The following is a 24476-nucleotide window of genomic DNA, read 5'->3' on the forward strand; positions in this document are numbered from 1 at the left end:
TCACATATCCATTTGTAGTTTATCTTAATGTAAGTTGGGAACCTGTCATCTAAAAGCTTATTCCATATCACTGTATAATTCTTATACCAGTTTTTGTCAAATAGTCTTTATCCCAGTAGTTGCATGTTTCTATTTATCAAATACCAGGGCATATATTATATACATTTACTTTTGGATGTTTTGCACCTATGGGTTCCACTGATAATTCTCCCTATTTTTTAACCAATATTTAATAGTTACTGCTTTGTAGCATCATTTGAGATCTGGTATGACCAGGTCTCCTTCATTCCTATTTCTTTTCATTATTTCTCGTAAGATTTTTCACTTTTTTTTCTCCATTTGAATTTTCTTTCTTAGTTCTACAAAGTCACTTATTGATAATTTGGTATGGTACTGAATATTAATTTAGGTAGTACTGTCATTTTTATTATTTTATGGTTCATCCAACCCATGGGCAATTAATTATTTTCCAAATATTTAAATCTGAATTTATTTTTGTTGTTTATTTCAATTATTTGTAGCAGCATTTATATAGCTCTTGTGTATATCTTGGAAGGCAGACTTGCATGCATTTCATATACTCTTTCTGCTGGGTTTGATAAGTATTTTATAGAAATGATGATGATGATTTGTATTTAATTTATATCTTGCGCATTTGCTAAAACTATTAATTGCTTCAATTAATTTTTAGCAGACTCATTAGGGTTCTTTGTGTGATTGTTAAAAATCTATGGTTATTTCCTCAATTTCTTTTTCTTATCTTATTGTTAGTCAGAATTCTAATACTATGTCAGATAGAACTTTGACAATGTACATTACTGTTTCACCCTGAAATTTATTTGAAAGGCTTCTAGTTTATCTTCATTACAAATAATGGCCGCTTTTAGTTTGATGTGTAGACTAGTTATCATTTTAAGGAGAGTTTCACTTATTCCTATGTTTTCTGTTATTTTTATTGGAAATTGGTGTTATATTGTCAAAAAGCCTTTTCTGTATCTACTAATACAATTATATGATTTTTGTTTCATTGGATATTAAGGGGTTAATTGTTTATAGTTTTCCTAATAATAAACCAACCTTACATTCCTGACATAAAATTTTATTGCTCTATGTCTTTTCATTAAGCCTATATTTACTGTTTTTTGTCTGAAATCATAATGGCCACCCCCTTCCCCCCCCCTCTTTTTTACTCCAACTCCTTACCTTAACTATGTGGATTTTATGTTTTAAGTGTTTTTCTTGTAAATAGCATATAGTTAGATTTTTGTTTTCTAATCCATTCTGCGAAGTTCTCCCATTTATTGATATATTTTGTTTTTTAATTGCTTATATTTCCCCCTGAACCCCTTCTCTTACTCCCTCTCAAGGGGACATTTCTCAATAACACATGAATGTCAGTAATGGAGTCTAGAAGACATGGGTTAAGCCCTGTCTCAGACACTTGCTACTTGTGTGACACCTAACAAATTATTTAACCTTTCAGAGCCTCATTTTTGGTCTAGATGATCTCTCGGGCCCCATCAGATCCTATGATATTATATGGAAAGACTATATAGGTAAGTGTAATGTATAGATGTTATTTTAAATTAAATTTCCTCTAAAATGAAAAAAAAAATTAGTGAAGTAAAAACTAAAGCCCACAATTTAAATCCCTTAATGTTTTTCTGGCATTGGGGAAGCCATATAACCTCTCCAGGCTTTAATTTCCCCATCTGTAAATTTAAAGATTAGAATAGTGGGCTACTAAGGTCCCTCCTAGTCTAGATCTATTCTGTGGTTCAGTTGTATCCAATTCTTTGTGATCCCCTCTGGGGTTTTCTTGGCAAAGATATGGGAGTGGTTTGTCATTTCCTTCTCCAGCTCATTTTACAGATGAGGGAACTAAGGCCAGCAGGGTTAAGTGACTTGCCCAGGGTCACACAGCTATTAAGTATCTGAGACTAGGTTTAAACTGGCCACCTAGCTGCCCTAGGATCTACTGTCCTAGGAATACAGCAACATTTCAATCCACACCAAAAGGCTTATTCAATAGTATTTAATTAAATGCTTTAAGTAAACGACAAGGAACCATTTTAAATATGAAGTTATCCATTTTCAAGATCAAACATCTACTCTCAAAAGACTGCAAACAAGGGAAAATGAAGGTACTTACTTGATGTTTTTCAGACACATTAAAACATGGGAAATTGAAATACAATGAGTTCACAGAGAAGACTATACAATATTACATGTATTATAAGATTATATTAGAGAGAGCTAGGGGGTACAGGGGATAGAATGCCAGGCCTGAAGGTAAAGAAGACCTGAATTTAAATCCAGCCTCACACTTAGTAGCCGTGTGATACTAGGCAAGTCATTTAACCTATTTTTGCCTCAATTTCCTCACATGTATAAGTAGGATGATAATAACAACTACCTCTCAGGGTTGTTGTGAGGTTCAAAGGAGATAATATTTGTAAAGCACTTAGCACAGAGTCTGCCACATAAAAAGTGCTTTATAAATGCTATCTAGCTAGCTAGGTCATAATAGCAGGAATAGTGGTAGGAGAATGCCTACAGAAGGGCAGAGACAAAACTGACCAACTTAAAAATATAACTGAGTTCAAAAGCCATTCCAAAATAAATAGCCAAAGAGCACAAACAAATAGCTCTTGAAAGGAGAATTACAAACTATTAAGGACACTATGAATGAATCCTCCAAAGCATTAACAAAAGAAAAGCAAGACATAACAACCCTTAGGTTGGATCTCACATTTAGAAAACAGTCAAAGATGACAAGAGATGATAATAACCAGTGTTAAAGGCGTTGTGTGAAGATAAACATACTAAGGCATTCTTGGTGGAATTGTGACTTGGTATGATACTTTGGAAAGGAATGTAGAATTATGTCCCCCCAAAATGTGGCTAAAATGTTCACACTTTCTGACCCAGAGATTACACAGCTAAGTAGATATCCAGAAAAGATATCTGACAAAAAGAAGGCTCTATATACACCAAAATATTTACAGCAGCATTCTTTTGTGGTATCAGAGAACTCGGAACAAAATAGAAGCCTGTTGTTTTGGGAAACAGAGGTACTTTAGTTTAGTGGAATATCACTTTGTTATAAGAAATGATGAATATGATGAAAAAAGAGAAGTGAAAAGACTTACTTGAACTAATGGAAAATGAAGTAAACAGACAAGAAACACATACCCAAATTCCACAACAATATAAATAGAAAGAACCACAATCTCAAAACAAGAGAGAATGAAAGTTGCAAAAGTACAAGGAACATAATCTCCTCAAAGAAGAGACTGAAGAAGGCATTTTCCTCCCACTCCCACTCCTTTGCAGAGGTAAGAATTCATAGATGTGTAACACTGCATATAATGTCAGATTGTTTTGATTTACTGATCAGGTTTGCTAGAATTTTTCTCTTTCTCTTTAAATATTCTTTTTATACAAAGAGTTATCTTTTGGGGAGGGGTTAGGGAAGTGATACAGAGGGAAATTTAAGAATGTAAAAACAAAAAAAAATCAATAAAACATTTTAAAAATATGTTAATAAATATTCAAGGTGTTATTGTTTATTAATAATGGGAGGACCTGGACCTCTAAAAGGGAAAGACCCTCAGTCTTTGAGCTTTCTCATGCATTTCAGCCTGGGTGATTCCCTTAGGCATCAACTACATCCCAATATAATTCTTTCAACTTTCCTTTCATTGTGGTCCTCCAATCCAGCTCAGCCTTTCATTCTCTGTTACCTTTAGATCTCCCCAGGCTATTTGCCACTCCTTAATTCCATCAAGATCTTTTCACTGACCCCTTATCACTTTCTTTGTATAAAAGACTCCCTCACCCCCATTAAGCATAGATTCGCTAGGAATCTTGATCACCCAACCGGCTTTATAAAAAACTCACTACCAGGACTGAAAGACTTGAGCGGGCAATGAAGACATCTAATTTGCTATTCCAGTCAAAGCCAAAAGTTATATTTTAATTTATAGAGATCATTTAATAAACTAGTTCATGAAAAAATGTGGCAATCAGGGAACTAAGCTGAAATTTTTATATTATTATTTTATAATAATAATGACATTGACATCGTGCTTTAAGGTTCACAAAGTACTTTCCTTATAGCAACCCTATGAGGTAGGTAGTATAAGTACTGTTAATATTTAATATAAATTTTAGACCTGAATAAGGGCCAAAGTTTGAATTAAGAAGAGTCCGGACCTAACAGTCTCCTTTGTTTAGAGGAAAACACAGATACCTGGGGTTGTAACTTCAGCTTTTGTCAAACTCTGTTAAGGCCTGTTTAGGACAGGATATCTGTTATCTGGGTGATGGGACCTTTTCCTTATCTTAAATCACAGAGATATGCTACAGAATGAAGATGCCCATAGCTTGGGATCATAAAACCCAACTGAAGCCACTTTGTTTACAATGTGTTTATCTAAGAGAATTCCTTTCTCATGGCAAAATGTACTTAAGACAGTCAATTTCTGTACTAAGGCAGCCAGTTCTGATCCTGGCTCCATAGCACTATGTAACTGTTATCTTTATGGGGAATTGATTAATTAATTAAATCATAAAATGTATGCATTTAGCCTGTTGCCTTTTTTCTCTAACCAAGTTTTCAGGTCAACAGTACTATTATTCCTTATTTGATATATTAAGAAAAGAAGTTCATAGAAGTCATATCCTGACAGACTAAGAACTGGACATAACCTTGGAGATTATCTGGTCCAATCACTTCATTTTATAGATGAGGAAACTGAGGCCCAGAGAGGTTAATTGACTTGCCCAAGGCCACAGTGTCAGAGACAGATTAGAAAATAGCTGTTTGCAGACAAAAGGCCTATATTCTTTCCATTTCCTTAACTGTAAAATGAGAGGTACTGAATTAGAATTGAGGCTTCTTAAACTTTTCCCATTTGAGACCCCTTTTCCTGGTTTCAGCAGCATTTGTTGGAGTTGCACAGCCTGGGGGGTGTGCAGAGTGAAACGTTCACAGACTTTGTTTTCAGAACCAAGACTGGAGTGAACCAGGGCAAGTGCGTGCGGCCAGAAACACCTCCGATTCATTTCGCATTTGATTTTGGATTCACTTTTGGCCATTGCCAGTTTAGCCTTTTAGTGGTGCCAAATTTTTTGTGACCCCATATGAAGTGGTGACCCACAGTCTAAGAAGCACTGAACTCCATGACCACTAATAGGGAGTCCCTTTAATGATGAATTCAAGAGAAACAAAAATATTAGCTAACCCAATGTAGATTATATTTGAAGGTATGGCTAGTAATTAACATGAAAATTAAGTAATAGCTCCTGCTGGAGGAAAACTAAGAGAGAATGGGGGAGAAAAGCATAAGCATTGAAATAGAAAAGAAAAGCAGAAAACTATCTCAGTCTGAACTGGGGGAAAGTGTCAAGAGGGATTTTAAGTCTTTACTGTACAATATCCACATATAATATTTTTTTCCTCTCCCAAATTCCTTGATGGGGAAAATAGGCAATATCTTTAAAAACAAGATAGAGCCTCTCCTCTGATTATGAGTCTGGGAGCAATCAAAAGACTTTAAGTACAGTAATCCAAGATAATGACAAAGAAAATCCAGTAGATAATTTTGTGCCAAACTAGTCTAAAGAGACTGTATAACCAGGAGGGCAGAGGGAAAATGATGGCATGGGTGGATGGATGATTTCAACTCAAAATGCTAAATTAAGATGCAAAATGAATTATAAAACACCATCCTAATCTAGGTCTATGAAAAGATTAGGATTAGATTCAGCAATGACTGTGGTACAGCTGTGGCTCCTTAATTTGGATACAGAGATACGTAATGGAAAATCTTGGCTCTACTTCTTATTTGTCCTTCATTTTGAAAGAGAGCTATGACATTAGGGAGGTGATGCTATAACACACAAGTGAATTGGATTTAAATGAGGAAGGGCTGTGCAAAGTCACCAGCCTCACTTTCTCCTCTAGAGTCGTTGTTGTCTAGTGGCAAGATTTAGATCAGGAAGACTGCAAATGGCCCTGGATGCAGTGGGAGACGTTGGCCTTTTTAAGCTAAGGTCTACCTGCACCGCAAGTCATTTAACCTATGGAGGCTTCAGTGACTTAAATTATAAAATGAGGCAATTGGGTTAGATCAGTCAGTGAATAAACATTTATTGAGGACCTACTACTAGGCAGTAGGTAATTTCCAGGGCTAAATATATGACTCATTGATGGCCCTAGTGAAAAAAGCAACACTGCATTATGGTCGGTTATCTTACTTAATGATAGTTTTGACTATAAATGAGAGGCTGCAGTCTCAAGATGAGCTACCACCTCCTGTTTTCATTCCTTGGGTGGTAGCCATGGAGAACCCAATGACAAATATAGGAAAAACCAATGAGAGAGTCCTCTTTCCATTTTGTAATATCTGTAAGCTGACTTTTTTATATAGAGAGAACTACTAGCAGTCACTAATTCATTCATCAATAACACCAATATTATTTTTATTTCTAAGAGTTTTTGCTATTTGAGAATAAATGCCATTCCCCAAAAGATAAAGGGCTAAAAGATAAGAGCAAATTACCACTTCTCAAAAGAAAAACTGCAAATGATTAATAACCATATAAATAACTCTTTAAATCATCAATAATAAGAATGCAAATCAAAACAACCTTGAGGTTTCACTTCATACTCAGAAAAATGGCAAGCAGAAATGACAAAAGACAGGAAAATACAAAGCTGGAGGAGCTGTAAAAAGATAGGCATCCCTGTGTGTCTGTTAGTGGAACTATGACTTGATCTGTCCATTATGGAAAGTTATTTGGAATTATACTAGGTAAGTGACTAAAATGTCCACATCTTTTGACCTAGAAATACCACAGCTGGGTGCTAGGGAGGTCAAGACAGAAAGACCTTATTTAAAAACAGAAATATTCACAGCACCTTCTTTGGAAGTTGCAGAAGACTGGAAATAAAGTAGATTCTCATCAAACGGGAAATGGTGAAGCAAACTGGGGCATATGAATGTAATGAAATATTACTGTGTTGAAAAAAATTACGAATATAAAGAACTCAGAACTATAGTAGGACTTACACAAACTGATACAGAATGAAGTATGTTAGAACCAGGAAAAAGTATTCATGATAATGAAAACATTTTAAATGGCAAGAACAACAATGAAACAAAATTGAATGCTGTGCAATGATAATGACATAGCTTGTCCTTGAAGAAGATATTAAAAAAATATAAGTCTTCCCTTCTTTTCAGAAGGGAGAACTGTATCAGACACAGCAGTGTTGGTTACTTGTGCTAGACTTTTTCCCCTACTTTATTCTTTGTTAATAGGGATATCTGGCTGAGAGAGGGACAAATAGGTGATAATAATTTTAAAATTAAAAATAAATCGCACTAAATTAAATAAAAATTATGGAATTTAAAGTTTTTTTCCTTGCCCTTTATGCTGTACGTTGTAGTCATATCTTCAATGACCCAGGAGTATGCTCATTTTAGAAGGAAAAAAAGGAGAGGTGTATACATGTAGATACATATTGAAACTTACGGGCCTCATAAGTATTCTATAACCATATACCTGCATCAGAGCATGAGAAGAATGATATCATAAATAAGACAGGTAAGAAGAGCATCCTCTTATAGAAATTGCTGTTGGGGGAAGAAAGACCTGCTCCTTTATTACATTCTCAAGTGCCAAATGAATCATTCCGGAGGTTCTGCTTCACTGGATTTTATCAGTTAATTGTAAACCTAATGAAATATAGAGAATGAAGTGCTATTTCCTCATTGCTTATGCTCCTCCACTCCTTACCCTGTAGGAGTATCTCTGTATGAAAGATTCAGCATTTTATTTAAGGCTTTTCGAAACTTTGTTTTGTACTTGTTTGACCTATTAAAAACTGTTACTATTACGATGTGTATGTTCACATTGTACTTCATTTGTTAATTAGCAGGTTACTCTAACTTCTGGTTAAAAGTCTAAAGGGTTATAAAGTAAAGGCAAATGATTAAAAAGAGAAAAACAAGAACAAAATTAACTTGCTTCAAAGTTCTAGTCCACATAGGAAAGGAATAAAGTACATCTTGAGAAATATATATATATGTATATATCATAGTAGTTAACAAGCTTTTCTTAAGCATTTGTTATGTTCCAGTCACTGAACAGGTGATGGAGATAGAAAGAAAAAGATGATAATCTCTGTTATCAATGATCTTACATTCTATAGTGGAATGTACCCCATGGACATGTACATATATGTGTATTTAGTATACACAGATCTGTCTGTACAAAATGATTATATTGCAATACATAAAATAAACACAATGGTACTGAAAGTTAGGTTTAATAGATCATTTTGCTAACTATATGTTTATTTTATTAACTCTTTGGATGGCATTGGGCTGTAGAAACATCTGGTTGGGCTTCATTTTTGAGGAAAATAGTGATGAAAATAGATGAATATAGCTCTACTTAGTGGATATCCTTGAAGCTTTGAGGGCAGCTTTCCCTTTCTTTTTCTTTTCTAAGTTTTATATTATTGTTCTTTGCAGAGTCTCCCAGAGGTAAGGAATTTACTTCCACAAAGTGACCATTGTGATCATACTGGTAACTAAGAGGCAGGGCCACCTGAGTGATAGGATTCCATTAAGCAACTGTTGCAATTAATAAGTGAAGAGCTATCTGGTAGAACAAATGATTATGTTTAGAAACCCACAGATAACATCAAACTTTACCAAAAAAGGACATTTCAAAATGATAACAAGGAAAAAGGAAAATCTTTCCAGTGATATATATATATATATATATATATATATATATATATATACACACACACATATATATATATACACATATATATATATATACATATATATATAAAATACAGATTCAAAACTATAAGAAATTCATTTTTTGTCAGCCTACAAACAATTAATTACAATCTCTACATATTCCTTTGTCGTTGAAATGAAGGCCCTTCTAAAAACATTAATGTTGCATGTACTATGTGCTACACTATAGAAAAATTGTTTGTTTAAAACTACTCAGAAAAAGAAAAACACAAGTCACAACCCTTTGTTTGAAAATGAATACATTTCAGGAGGTAAAAACCGCTTTGTACCTTGTGAAATGCACTCATTTTAAACACAAAACAAGGGATTTCTATTTCATTTTTTTTCAGCTGCTTAAAGGGACTGGCTTTGTTCCACACAGCTGCATGCTGCATGGAACACTGCTGCTGAGGTTGCTTATTCACAATTCTCTTTCTAGCTGAAATAATGCTCTCACCTATGCACTTGGACAGCTTCGTCAGAGAGCCTTTTCTGAAAGCATGTAAATCAGAATTGTGCATAACTACTTTACAGAGGCTTTCCAAATTTCAAGTAGGAAAAGGAGCTGGCTCTTTTAAAGTTGATCTCAAGTCTTGTAGCTGGCCATTTTGTATAATGATGTTTAAGTGACAAACAAAATGGAATTAAAAAACAGTTATGTGGCAATACTGAAGCAGGCAACAGATTCAGGGAAGAAAAAAGAAAGTTTTCTCTTTTTTATAGTCAGATAAATAAATAATCAACATAAAGTAAAAAAGAGACATTTAAACAAACTCCATCCTGTAATTTACGATGAGAGAGAGGGATGAAACTACAAATATAACAGAGACTATAATTACTTTTTAATCAGGGAAAATGACAAAATTTGAGTAAAAGATAATAAAGGTGAAGCATTACAGATGCCTAGAAATTAGAAAACATTAGGGCTCCAGGACACTAATTTGTTTACCATATGAAGATGTTACTGTACAATGAACAGGTGAATCTGTAACTATTTCTAGATCAAACCATTCATATCTGTCATGGTTTTAAAATGTGATGCTCAGTGTATTTCATGAATAAGTTTATTTTGGGAAAATACTGAAAGAGGGAAAGAGGGAAATGTGAGGGAATGAAAGAGGAAAATGAAAGAGGGAAAAAGTGAGAAAACCAAAAAAAGTTTGGAAAACCAAAATGCAGAAAGGAAAAATATAAGATGTAAAGGATAAGAGAGGAAAGTAATACACAGAAAAATGATGGAAAATCTAATCAAGGAAATATCTTTGCTATGGCAAGAAAAGTGTTTAAATGTGGAAATGGTAGAAAGTTATAAAATATATTTGGTAAAGCTGGTGATGCTGTCTAAACTCCCTTTCATTCTGCAGTAAAATACAATACTGCCCAAACTTTAAGCAATGAATAATATTGTCAGCCCATCTCCTTTCACCCTTTATACATAATGGGTTCCTTCATCTTCAAATTCAGTAGTAGAGATTGAGGGAAGTCAAGCTCAGTATTTTCCAGTATCACTAATGACTGGTGTGACAACAAAAATGCTACCTCTTTGAGCCTGTCTCCTCATCTGTAAAATGAAGAGTTAGACTGCACGACCTCTAAACTCCCTTTCAGCTTTTAAACTACGATCCCATAATCTACTGACCCAAAGGATAATAGAATCTCTTAGATCCAAATTTCTTAGACTTAGAATAAGGGAAATATAGGATCCTAGTCTTAGAGGTCGAAAGGGATTTAGAGGTCATTTAGCCTAATCTCTTCATTTTCCTTAAGAGTAAATGGAAGTCCAGAGAAACAAAACAATTTCCCCAAAGTTGCATATAAGAACCAGGATATGAACCCGTGTCCTTTGATTTCAAATCCAGTATCATATTTGGTTCATTTTGCTCCCTTAACTAATGTACCTGTAGGTGTTGTTGGTTCTTCCCTCAAGAAGCTTCTTAGGTCTGTCCCATTCTATCATTTCCACCCTTTATATTCTTATTCCTGGCATAGGGCAAAATAGCATTTTAATTTCTCTGTCTCCAGTTTCTATCCTCTCTTCTACTCTATGGATCTCCAGATTAAACATTAAAATGCTGTTTTGATCATACGAATCTTCTACTAAAAATGTTCAGTGCTTCCCCACTGTTTACAGAATGGTCTTATCTCCTTGATTTGTCACTCAAAATCCTCTATAACCTGTCCCCACACTATCCTATTCCTTTTCTCCTGAAGAATTCATAACAAAAGTAATTGTATCCTAAATATAGCATAGACTTTTCTAATGACGTGTCTTTGTTTATATTCTGTTCCTTGTCTAAAGTGCCATCTATCAACATTCTGGTTTTTCAAATCTTGTTCCATTTTTTCCCCATCTTCTCCAAGAAGCCTTCTCAAAACATTTCAACTCTGGGAGACAGTTTCATCCTCTGATTTCATAGTACGTGGAGTCACAGAAGCATAAAATCTTATGGCAGGGAGAGATTTTAGAACCCACCCATTCCAAACACCCCTACCCCCCTTTTAAAAACAGATTTAGGAAAGTAATAACTTGAGAATAAGGGACCTTGCCAAGAATGGTACTTCATTTGTGGTAGAGGCAAAAAACAAAGCTTTCAGTAATCTTTTCAATACTAATCACTCAGCAATTAATCATGCACTACCTTAAGATCTCTTATACTGCTGTGATGAATTATTTGACTTTCTATATGTACCACTTGTGTCTGAAGATGATATCTTATATCTTATACTTGATTGTATTCTCTACTACTTGGTAGAATCCCTGGAATGTAGCAAGCATTCAATAAATATGCTAACAAGAAAAATATAAAGAAGCACAACGCAGCTCTTCTTTCCCATATTTATGATTTGTGAAGCAAAGATCAGAAATAGGAAGAACCACAAAAAAGAAAACAGACAATTTGCTTTACATAATTTTTGAAGTGTCCTTGAAATATAGTTTTATTTCACACTGTACACAAATAAGCAATTTTTTGAAAGTGAGAACAAAGGAGAAGAAGCCAAGGGTTATTTGTCATTTTTGAAATTTTATTTCGATAATTGTTCTGTACTGTTGGCACTTAGAGACCTGGATCAGTGAGATGAGAAAAGGGAAGAAAGTTTTGCATTTTTAATCTGGGATTTGCAAGATAGGCTTTGTAAATAGTTAATCTGCCATTCTTAGAGTCAGGTCAAGTATCTTCATGCCTTCAATTCTTGGTCCAAGTTGGCTATAAAATGGTAAATGGATTAAATTATAGGACAATATAATAAGGAGTAGGAACCTCTTTATTAAACAAAGTTATAAAAGAAGCAGTATTTTAAAAGGGTGGTCTTTTTCATCATCCTTGAAAGCTCTTGCTCATCATGTATTTCTCCATCTCCATCACAATCATCTTTATCTAGCATTTCCTGAGGTTCATCATCTGATAAATTTTCCCTCCATTCCTTACCAATTTTCTTAATATTTTTTGAGGGCAATATTTTCTATACAGTTATCATCAAATAATTTGAAAACCTCCAAAATTTCTTCTTTTTCATTCCTTTTCACATGCTTCATGGCAACATGGTACCAAATCCTTCTTTAATAATCTCTGTTAACATTTAAAATTTCTTCCTAGGTTCAAACCCTAAGGCATATATTATAATCTTCAATTACTTCACATCAATGCTTCTGAACTCATCAACATCAAAGAAGTCAAAGGTCTCTTTAATTTCTTGTTTCCAGTCCTCAGTCAATTTGACTTTCATGTTAGGCTTCTTGTTTTGTCTGGTACTGGGTCAATAGTTAAATGCTATACAGCAGGACATAGTGCTCAGCTCTGCTGAGTCAGTGCCCTAACACTGTTCCAGGTCCCAGGCATACCATCATGCCTCCCCAAAGCTGGTCCTGTCAACCCTCCATGTTACAATGGTTGCTGAGGAAAGCTCTGATTACATAAAATTAAGACAGTTTGTGCACAAACAAAAGAAAGCAACTAAAATTAAAAAGGAAGAAAGTGATTGGGGAAAAAAATCTTTGCTGGGTCTCATTCCTAAGATATATAAGTAACCAATTATAAGAATAAGAGTCATTTCCTAGTAGATAGATAGTTGAATGGATATGCACAGGTAAAAATTCTCTAAGTCATTAAAAATCAGAGAAATGTAGAATTTCCTTTTCATACTCATGCTATTATCAAAGGTAAGAAAAAATGAAAAGGTCAAATGTTGGAGTACTAGTAGAAACAAAAAGGGATACTGATGTACTATTGGAGGAATTAGTCTAGCCATTCTAGAAAGCAATTGGAAACTGTGTCTCCAGATTCCCTAAACTGTGCATATCCTTTGACTTAGCACTATTACTACTCAGCTTATACCTAAAAGAGATCAAAGAAGAAGAAAAGACCCCAGAGACATGAAAATATTTGTAGCAGTTCTTTTTTTGTGGTAACAAAGAACTAGGGACAAAAGACATTCGTTAATTGGGGAAATGACTGAAAAAATTATAGTACATGAAAATATGGTATACTATTTCCCTGTTAGAGATTATGAAAGGGATGGATTCAGAGAAATTTGAGAACATTTGTGTGAACTGATACAGACTGAAGTGAGAAGAATCAAGAAAAAAATCTATAAAATGACATTATGAAGACAAACAACTTTGAAAAAATTAAGAACTGTAATTGATGTAACGTTCAGCCATGATCCCAGAGAACCAGTGATAAACCATATTACCAACTCTTGACAGAGAGGTGATGGGGAACCAAAGGTTACATATTTTTTGGACAGGCTCAAGGAAGAAATTGTTTTGCTTTATTATGTGTTATGAGGGTTTTCTTTTTCATTTTTAAAAATATTTTCACAGTCATGTTGCATAGAAGAATTAAAATGAATGGGAGAAACCATAAAACATAACACAAGAGAAAATGGTCTGCTTCATTCTACAATCCAATTTTTTCATTTATTTTTAATGGAGGGTAGGAGAAAGAGAAAATATATGTTTGTTCATGAAAAAAAATTTTTAAATACATGAGAAGGAAAAAATGATTTACCTAATTAACTTTCCAGACTGCCTGGATAGTTAATGGGAAAAAAACCGCATAAATAAAATGAATCCTCTAAACAATTCTAGCTGGACACATGAATAGAATACATGTAATGTTGTACCTTTTACTTTTCCAAAAATTGTTCCAGTTACAGGAGCATAACCAGGAATAGCTCTCAACCATGAAGACGAGCTATGTTAAAAACAATTTTGCGTAGAAAAGTCTCTAAGGATGGCACATAAACTGATCCTACAAAGGAAGTGAAAATTAGTCTTTCATCTGAGAAGGATAAGTGATTCACTGAAGAATCTTTGGAAAGTATAATTTCAAGTTGCTAAAACTCAATTTAGTGACTTTACAAATTTAAACATACAAAATGTCAGTGCTCAAAATGCTATATTCAGCAAAACATTACCAAAAATATGATTTCATTTTAAAAAAGCATTTGTTAAGCACCTACGATATGAAGGGTACCATGGATACAAAAAACATAAAGATGTCCCTGCCTTTAATGAATCTTCATGAAGATATAGTGAAATAATCAGATTGATTCTGCCTTTTTTCAATTGGTCTTATTTATAGTTAATTCATTTTGTCATCCTGTAACTGCCTAGGTCATGGTTCTTTGTCTCTGAATTTAGTTCAGAAATTAAACTGGCCTGTAATGAGTTAAGTTTAGAAAGTCAGTTCTCCTGCTTATCACTGCTCTATTCTTGGTTTAAGGAATTCTGTTATCCTTGAGTGATGCAGGTGGACAATAGGAAGTCTAGTACACCATCAAGCTGTCCATCAAGGATATCTGGTTTGTTAGCCAAAGAAGTCTGATCCACGACCTCTAATATTGCAGGTGGACTCAGATGATGAACATTTCTTAGTCACAGGTGGGAAAGAAGGGGTAGTCTATGCTTATTTTTTCTCCTCAATGAGTTTGCAATGGACCATTGTGAGAATGTCTACTTTGTACTGAAGAAGGCAGCCAGGAATGCAGTGTTTTTTACGGGAAGCCAGTTTTCTATTAAGTATGATAAAAGGTCTTATTTATGAAAAGAGAGATTTAATATGAAAGGCAGATTCTTAAAGACAGAAGATGGACTACAGAGGACACAACAGAAGTTGAGGACAGAGAAGACTTGTGAAGAATAGGGCTAAGATCTATGTAGATGAGACAACTGGAAAGAGTAGCTTGGGAAAGAGTTTATTTGCGTAGGCAGTTGGTGACTGAATCAAAAAGATTTGGAGAGGAAGAAGTCAGAGCTTGTCTGCCTATTGTTCTTCATCTAGACAAGTGGTACAGGGAACTTTTACTGAGATAATACCTAGCAATGTTGGTCTGCAACTGAGTTGCCTAGAGGGAAAGGAGGCATTAAGGTGAAGTGACTTATCAGGATCATGTGATTGGGACATATAATTATTTGATATGGATTTCTTCCTTCAAAGAACTTATAATGGCAGAGAATATCTGCCATCAGCTACTTTTCTGTCAAGCATGTGGGAAGAAAAGAGCTTTACTCAGGCATCTGGGAGACTAAATACCTGGAGATTAGGTCCCCAGGGACCTGACTATAATTCAAAAATATTACCAACATTTTCCCCCTCATCTCAAGATTCTTTGCACATGGGCCCAAAGAAAAGGCTTAGTAAAAGATATACCCTTAGACAAAATGATAACACTGGTTCTACCAAAAATGAATTTTATAAAAGAATCAAACTGTGACATCACAGAAGGAGGCCCTAAAAAGTCCCAAATATGTCTCATAGCATTACACACAGACTGCTTGGTAATTCTACATCTTCTTGTCTCTGAATCTCATAGACCTTAGTTGATAAATATAAACTACCTAAACTATAATCTGAGTTAATAACTGTAATCTGTAGACAACTTTATTTTTTCTTCTGTGGGAACCTGGGCTCTGACAGGTGATCTTTCAACTTATCTTTCCCAGAGCCAGCTCCCTCAAGTATTCCTAATCATTACTGTGGTCACTATCCTCATCTCACTCCCATTGGATATTGGAATGCCCCCATCTTTCTAGTTTCCCTTTTTTAATGTTTTTTCATTTTATATCATTTTAACAAAGAAAATCACATTCACCATATTTCAGCTATTCAAGAAAGTATTAATGGGAGAGAAAAATAACAACCTACTACCATCTAGAGTAAATGTGTTCTTTCTTGCGTCTATTTGATGTACCATTTTTTATGTTTATTTTGCTGAATATACCAAAACTTACTGAAGGTCAAATTTGCCTCAATTCCTTCTTTGTCAAGTATGGTTTTGTGTTTAAAGGCTGCTGGAATCCAACCCAACACCAAAAATCTATGATTCTATGATACTCTTCTGATTAAAGAATCCACTTGCAAACTACCACAATTATACAATAAAAATGTAATCTGTCATTAAGCCAATGTTTTCATCAAAATTACAATTCTTTAAATTGCATTGGTATTGTAGTTTAAGAGAATATTATTCCCCAAGATTAACAAATCACTTAAAATTGATATTTATTGGGCATATAGATTTGTAAATGAACTGGCACATGGTCCCATAGTGAGCCAGTGACAAAACTAGGATTAGGAAGTTAGTACAACATCTAGTGGATTGAGCAACAAAATCTTTTATTCAATAAAACACTGAGCTTCAAGCTAAATTAAAGTTTATAAAATGAAGATTGTTAAGATATTATGCATTGAGGGTATACAAAATCTGGTCCTTTAAAACATTATATTCAGATTCTAGAAAATTAGAAACACTTACGTTCTACATTTAATATCAACTGTCAGGGCTGTCTTCCAAAAGGAGGTCAAGACAAAGAGTTAATCCTAGGAAATCAAAGTGATGCCTACCTCAACTCTAGGGCAGACCCCTATACAGAAATGATAGCAAAGTTTTATTGCACAGTGAACTGAAGGTATGTCAAAGAGAAGCATCTTTAGTCAGCTAGGAAAGAAGAGTAGGCAGACATTATTGATATTTTAGCTTAAAAACTGTCACATCACAATGAAGTAAGCAGAAACAAGAAAACAAAATATATATGAGTATGAAATATAAATGGAAAGAATAACAACAAAACAATTGAAATTGAATACTATGAAATTACAATGACCCAAAGAAGAAAATGCTTTAGATAATGTCAAACTAGTTACCAGGATGTGTTGATAAGTTTTTGCTGAGTTCTTTTCTATTTTATATTATTTCTTGTAAGTTATGACTCTCTTGGTGATGGCAGAGGAATATATTAAGAAAAGTAGGGAACGAAAACCAAAGAAAATCATATGATTATATTGATAGATACAGAAAAAGCTTTTGACAAAACAGAGCACTCATTCCTCTTAAAAACATTAGACAGCATAGGAATAAATGGAGCCTTCCTTAAAATGATAAGTAGTATCTATCTAAAGCCATTATCAACATTATCTGTAGCAACTTTGTCTGTAATTGGGATAATCTAGAAAACTTCCCAATAAGATAAAGGATGAAACAAGGATATCCATTATTACATTATTCAATATTGTACTAGAAATGTTAGTTTTAGCAATAAGAGTAGAAAAAGAAATTGCAAGAATTATAATATTCAAGGAGAAAACAACACTAACACTCTTTGCAGATGATATGATGGTATACTTACAGAATCTTAGAGAATGAACTAAAAAAAAACTACCTAAAATAATTAACAACTTTAGCAAAGTTGCACGATATAAAATAAATCCATATAAACCATCAGTATTTCTATATATTACCAACAAAACTCAGCAATAACAGACAGAAACAGAAATTCCATTTAAAGTAACTACAGACAATATAAAATATTAGGGAGTCTACTTGCCAACACAAACCCAGCAACTATATGAGCACAATTACAAAACACTTCACACAAATAAAGTCAGATCTAAACAGCTGGAAAAATATCAATTGCTCATGGGTAGGCTGAGTTAATAAAAATGGCAATTCTACCTAAATTAATTTGTTTATTCAGTGCAGTACCGATCAAACCACCAAAAATTATTTTATAGGGCTAGAAAAAATAATAACAAAATTCATCTGGAAGAACACAAGTTCAGGAATATCAAGTGATTTGAGAAAAGAAAATGCAAAGGAAGGTGGCCTCACTGTACCAGATCTACCAACCTAAAATGATTTCATAAAGTAGCAATCATCACAATTATTTTGTACTGGCTATGAAATAGAGCGGTGGATCAGTGGAACAGATTAGATATACAAGACGTAGTAAATGACTATACCCAAAGCCTTGAACTTCTGGGATAAGAACTCACTGTTTGACAGAAACTGCTATGAAAACTGGAAAATAGTATGGCAGAAACTAGGCATCGAATAACATTTCACACTGCATACCAAGATAAAGCCAAAATTCGTACATGATTTAGACATAGAGGGGGATAACATAAGCAAATTAAGAGAGCAAGGAATAGCTTACCTTCCAGGAGACGGGAAGAATTTATGACCAAACAGGAGACAGGGAATATTATGGAATGCAAAGTAGATAATTCTGATAACATTAAATTTAAAAAGTTTTGCAAAATAAAACCAATGAGACCTAGATTAGAAGGAAGCAGAAAGATGGGAAACAATTTTTACAGCAAATATTTTTGATAAAGCCCTCATTTCTCAAATATATAGAGAACTGAGACAAATTTATAGGGATGTAAGACATTTCCCAACTAATTAATTGTCAGAGCATATGAACAGGCAGTTTTCACATGAAGAAATTAAAGCTATCTATAGTCATATGAAAAAGTGCTCTAAATTATAACAGTTTTGAGGTACTATCACACACCTGTTAGACTGGCTAATATGACAAAAAGGAAAATGATAAATATTGGAGAAGATGTGGGAAAATTGGAACACTAACGTACTGTTGGTGGAGTTATCACCTGATCTAACCATTCTGGAGATCAATTTGGAACTATGCCCAAAGGGCTATAAAACTCTGCATAACCTTTGATCCAGTAATACCACTGGGTCTGTATCCCAAAGAGATTATAAAAAAGGGAAAAGGATCCAGGTGTACAAAAATGTTTATAGCAGTTCTTTTTGTGATGGCAAAGAATTGGAAATTGAGGAGATGTTCATCATTTGGAGAATGGTTGAACAAGTTCTGGCATATGAATATAATGAAATACTACTGTGCTATAAGAAATGATGAGCAGGCAGATTTCAGAAAAATCTGGAAAGACTTACCTGAACTGATGCTGAGTTAAGTGAGAAGAACCAGGAGAATGTTGTACACAGTAATAGCAAACTGTGCAATGATCAATTATAATTGCCTTAGGTCTTCTCAGCAATACAATAATCTTTTCCAAAAGACTCATAATGGAAAATGCTATCCACATCCAGAGAAAGACCTATGGAGTCTGAATGCAGATGGAAGCACACCGCCTTCCCTTTTTTTGGTGGCGTTTCCCTTTTCTTCTGTTTCTTCTCTCACAACATGATTCATGCGGAAATAGGTTTACATGATCGCACATATATAACCGATTTCAGATGGTTTGCCATCTTTGGGAGGAGGGGTAAGAGGGATGGAGAAAAAATTTAGAATTCAAAATCTTATAAAAAATGAATGTTGAAAATTAGCTTTACATGTAATTGGGAAAAAAACACTATCTACACAAAAAGTAGGTGATGAAAAAACAAAGGATAGCAATAATATAATTATTTTAAAATATGGCATACCAGTTATATTTGTTATTCATAGGTGAAACACAATCAATGCATCAGGAAAGAGGAATTGGATTTGATGACCTCTAACTTCCTTTCTAACTATGAAATTTGACAATTCTATGTTTAAATATTTGCTGAGTTCAAAATCATATAACCATGGGTCCTTAAAAGTGAAAGTGTTGGGAGAAGTACAGAGTATCTAAGAAATCTGTAGACAAGGGTTTGCCAATCAATGTTTAATATAATTTCTGCTACATCTGAATTAACAGAAGACAACCAGATTCATTAGGGTCCATCTTTGGTTATAAAAAACCAAAATGAAACATAGATGTTTTCAACAGAAACTTTCTATTTTATAGAACTGAAAATTTTTGCTATCATTTCGGTGCCATACAGGCATTCCCAGAAACTCTAAAACACACGATCATCCTTTTCCCATTATTGAGGTGATCAGTTCTATTGCCTACTGGCAATACCTTTCATACCTTGCTACGTATGTATCTCATATTCCATCAATCTCCTGTTATGGTAGACTCCCTCTGACTGAAGGACACCCACCAAATCCCTGCCATACATCATGACTGTCGGATCAAAGAATAAAGTATGAATTAATGAATGAAAAAATTTATTAAATGCTTACTATGTGCAAGGCACTTGTGATAAGTACTGAGAACAGAAATACAAAACTGCAAGTCAGTGCTTGGTCTAAAAAGCTTACATTCTAATGGAGGAGTATAACACAAAAAGGAGAACGAGAAAGGTGAGAGTAGAGTCCAATGATTAGTAGGAGTGGGATGAGGACATTGATCCTAGTGGCTTTTTTGGTAATGGTTAGAAGCTTCTCAGGGAACTGGCTTTGGGAAAGATAAGTTGAAAGCTCACCTATCAGAACTCAGGGCTCCACACATTTTCACAGGATAGTTCTGCCTCCCAAACCTAAATCACAGCACACTTCAATGCTCACTAAGAATTTTTAAAAGTGTGTAGAGGGCACGAGTTTTCTTTGGAAAAGAAATGTCCTGCAGAGGCTTATGTGAAATTTTGGGGGAATGTCACAAGGCACTGGGTGATAAGCAGAGGAAGTTTGGAAGCATCGGGGAGGAACACTCATGGGGGCAAGTAGATGAGAGGCAAGCTAGAAAGGAAAATGCCAGAGATTGATAAGAACAAAATGAAGTCTATGCATAGTAGGCAAAGCTAGGGCTGGCAGCAGAATAATTTCTCCTTAATGGCATCTATTTCATGCCAGTACTGCAGTCTCAGTAGAAGAAGCAGCAAGAGTTCTCCACATTCATCCAATTTGCAAGTGAATTCCATAGGCTGTAGAGCTGAGCTGAGGAGCACTGTGGGAAGCAGAGAAAAATGGACTCGCAGTCTTCAGTTTTCTGAAGCCTTGGGAGGTCAGCAGTTTTGGGAAATGGGGATTGTGTTTGCTGCCTGATTTAACACTTTACTATTTACCCTGTATTCTTCTTAAAATAAATGTCTTTTGTCTCATTATGATATATGTTTCATTTGGGTTTGGTGGAGAGCTATTTAGTGTAAATAGGGCTTTGTGAGCTATGGCATGAGATAGACCATTTTCTCTCTCAGTATACAAATCAGGGCCTATTCAATACAGGGCTGTATTAAGAGAGTAGGGGACTCCATATAGGAGGGCATGTCCAGAATATTTTAAAAATTCTTGGTATTTTTTTAAGTGAAGCTAGTTGAGTATTAGCTTTAACTGAGGTTATCTGCGCTGGCATGAGGACACATTGAAAATAGTTTAACATCAACCCTTTTCCCATTGAAACTCTGAAAGATAAATAGATGAAACAGTGGATTACACTGCTGGACCTGAAGTCGGGAAGACCGGATTTCAAATCTGTCCTCAGATATTTACTGGCTGTGTTACCCTGGGCAAATCACTTAACCTGTCTATCCCAGTTAAAATGTGGATAGTAACAGCACCTACTTCCCAGGACTGTGGTGAGGATGAAATGAGACATAGTAGGCACCAGATTAATGCTTATTCTTGTCCCTTCTTAGAGACTAGACCAGTTGTTTATAATAACCATTACATTGTGCTGTGTTGTGTCACTGATTATTGAAATGGCATTGACAAACTATCATTGTATATTACATTTCTGAGCTTTTTTAGAGCAGTTTTTAAAAAACTTTCCTTTCTGAGATGAAGGACCAAATGAAGGAATTGTTAGCCAACCATTATGGAATCTGGTAGACTAAATGATTCACAGTGATGGCTTGGAAGAAATCTAGGAGGACTTGGATGTGTGTGGATTACTGGACTTTGAACAAAGAGACAACACCATGTCTTGTTATCTTAGGCAGGAAGTATTTTCAGCATCATCAGATCTCCATGATAAAAGGGATAAGGATAAGACAACTCCTTCCATCTGGTAGGATTCTCCCACTTCCAATATGTCTCCAAGAAATTCTGTAGCCCTTTCCACTTTTCAACAGCTTATAGAAAGGGTGGTTAGTGAGAGATATGAGCTATTCAGAAGTGTTGGCATATCAACCAACAAATCAGAATTAAGAGCCTACTATGTGTTAGAAATTGGAGATACAAAGACAAACTTGCAATAATTCCTGTACAGAGAGAGTTTACATTTCAAAAGGGAAGGCAAGGTGGACACATAAAGGTATACAAAATCCATGAAGACTGAATACTAGGTAACTTTGGGCAGATAAGGAAAGCATTAGCCCTAGAGGTAAACGGTAAAAGCCTTAGGCAGAAAGTAGTGCTTGAGATTGAGTCCTGAAAGTACCTAGTGATTTCAATAGGCAAAGAAGAAGAGAGGTGGAGGCACTGCTGGCATGGTGGGCGGGGGCGTAGATAGTGTAAAGCATGGAAAAAGGAGATGGGGAGTAATATATGAGTAGTCCAATTTGGCTGGACCACAGAGTATGTGCAAGTGAATAATGATTAACAAGGGTAGAGAAATAAAATGGAGTCAGGTTCAAAAGAGACTATATCTAGATGATCTTAGGGAGTGTGAAAAAAAATATTGGAAGAACACAAGGAAAGCTTAGCAAAAATATTATACTGTCAAGTAGGTATTAGTTTGAAGCTGACAGTGAAAGGTCTGATCACAGATCGTAGATCATACAACAGTGTTGGCTTTTTTGCGTGTGTAACACATGGACCCCAATCTAGAGGTCTTGGGAGAAGATATATACTAAGGAAGTATTGACCCACAGAAGCCTGGGACATTTCCCAGGAGAGGTTACTGTAGACAATGAAACCTATCATCATACCCACAAATTAGATTTCTTGCCTTTGAAGCAGGTTGTCACTAATTAAGTCTGACAATTTGTATATAGAGCCTGCTTCCAAATTTAGACAGACAGGAGTTCATCAACATATTTTGACAAGTGCTAAGTTGAATGCTACCTGCCAGAGATAGATACTAGCACTAGCCAACTATGAACTCTATGCACTGATGGTCAGGGGATGCTAATAGGAACATACATGTCCTACATGTCCTGTACTCCCTATGAATCTGATGCCATGGTAACAACTATAGAATGAGTGAAAATAATCTATGACATGCAGAGCGGATTCAGTAATAGAGAACTACAGCTGAGTCTAGGATTCAAACTTCATTCCCCCAGAGAATACCCAACTGTTCAAAGTGTGACAGATACTGGACTTATGTGATGGAGTATTGTAATGGTAATAATGGATTCAACCTGAGGTAAGAGAAGACAGTTGGTGTTACTTAAGACATACTGATTTATAACTATCAATGTAGTATATATGATTTTGGACACAGTACATGAAAGAATCCTCAGTCTGGTGCAAAATAGATTCTACTGGTCCAAGAAAGCAGCTGATGTATAAAAATGTGAGACTTGCACATATATGTTCAAAGAAAAGTGCTAATGATCCAGAAGGGGCATCTGAAGAATATAAGTACCAGTAAGCAAGAGTTTATATTTATAGACAGATTTCTTTTTAATCTCTGGAAGGAAATAGTAAACAAGATGCCTAGGATGGCATACCTGTAATGCACAGGCATTCCCGGTTAAGAGTCAGAAAGCTTCTACAGTTTTCCAAGGAATCATCAAGAGATGCATTTCTCTGAATATGGCTTCTTTGTTGGGATCTATTCTGGTCAAGGCCTAGATTGAGAGCCAGCTATTCAAAGAAGTGTTAACTTTGGTTGGAAACAAGAAATTTACAACTATATATTACCGTGTTCAGGGAGACCCAAAACAAGAGCATTTTAATTATATACTAATGAATATGCTGGGGTTCAGTGAAATCAACATGTGACATTATTAGTGCAAGTATATGTTGCCAAGACTCTTGATACCAGCTTTACCTCAAGCCTGCTGATATTTGGGGAAAGGCTATACTTACCTATTGATTTATATTTTGGAATTTTGGAAGATGGAACAAATGTGGAGACTCAGAACCAGTGGGTCTCTTGGCTAAGAGATCAGAGGAGTAGATCTACAGCTTAGTTATGGAGTTAGCTCAGAAAAGCTTAGGAAGGAACAGATAACAGTATGATGCTTGAATTTGAGGCACTATAGATAGAGGTTAGAAACCTATTAAGCAATATTTGTGTCTCAGGAAAACACAAGATAACAGACTAGTGGAGAGTCGAGAGTCATCTCATACCAAGTTGCTGAAGGACTGAGGAGTTTATCAGTCCACAAAACAGTATCAGAGAATACTCAGGTTTCTACAAAGATATTAAAAACAATCATTATTGTCCTCTTGGTGATGAGAAAGACAAAGGCAGGAACTGGCCAGTTAGCACCTAGCTTAATGCACCGATCATAATATATGCATAATAAACGCTTGTTTAATGAATTAGATTCCAAGGAGGGCCCATCCACCATTTCCATATAAACTGTGAGAAGGAGATCATGGCTCTAATAGAGGTGATCAGGATTATGCATCAGATGAAGGGGAAACTGCATGTTGATAGCCCCTTAAGGGTCAGACAA

General features: G+C 35.1%; 1 protein-coding gene and 1 pseudogene across 2 annotated transcripts in view; both read right to left on the minus strand.

Moving 5' to 3' along the window:
* ENTREP2 (endosomal transmembrane epsin interactor 2) overlaps positions 1-24476 on the minus strand; it is a 594790-nt gene that overhangs the window by 40926 nt on the left and 529388 nt on the right. The window lies entirely within an intron of this gene.
* On the minus strand, positions 11777-12614 carry LOC140529123 (centrin-4-like; annotated as a pseudogene).

This window comes from Notamacropus eugenii, chromosome 1 (assembly GCF_028372415.1).
Source record: "Notamacropus eugenii isolate mMacEug1 chromosome 1, mMacEug1.pri_v2, whole genome shotgun sequence".
NCBI lineage: Eukaryota > Metazoa > Chordata > Mammalia > Diprotodontia > Macropodidae > Notamacropus > Notamacropus eugenii.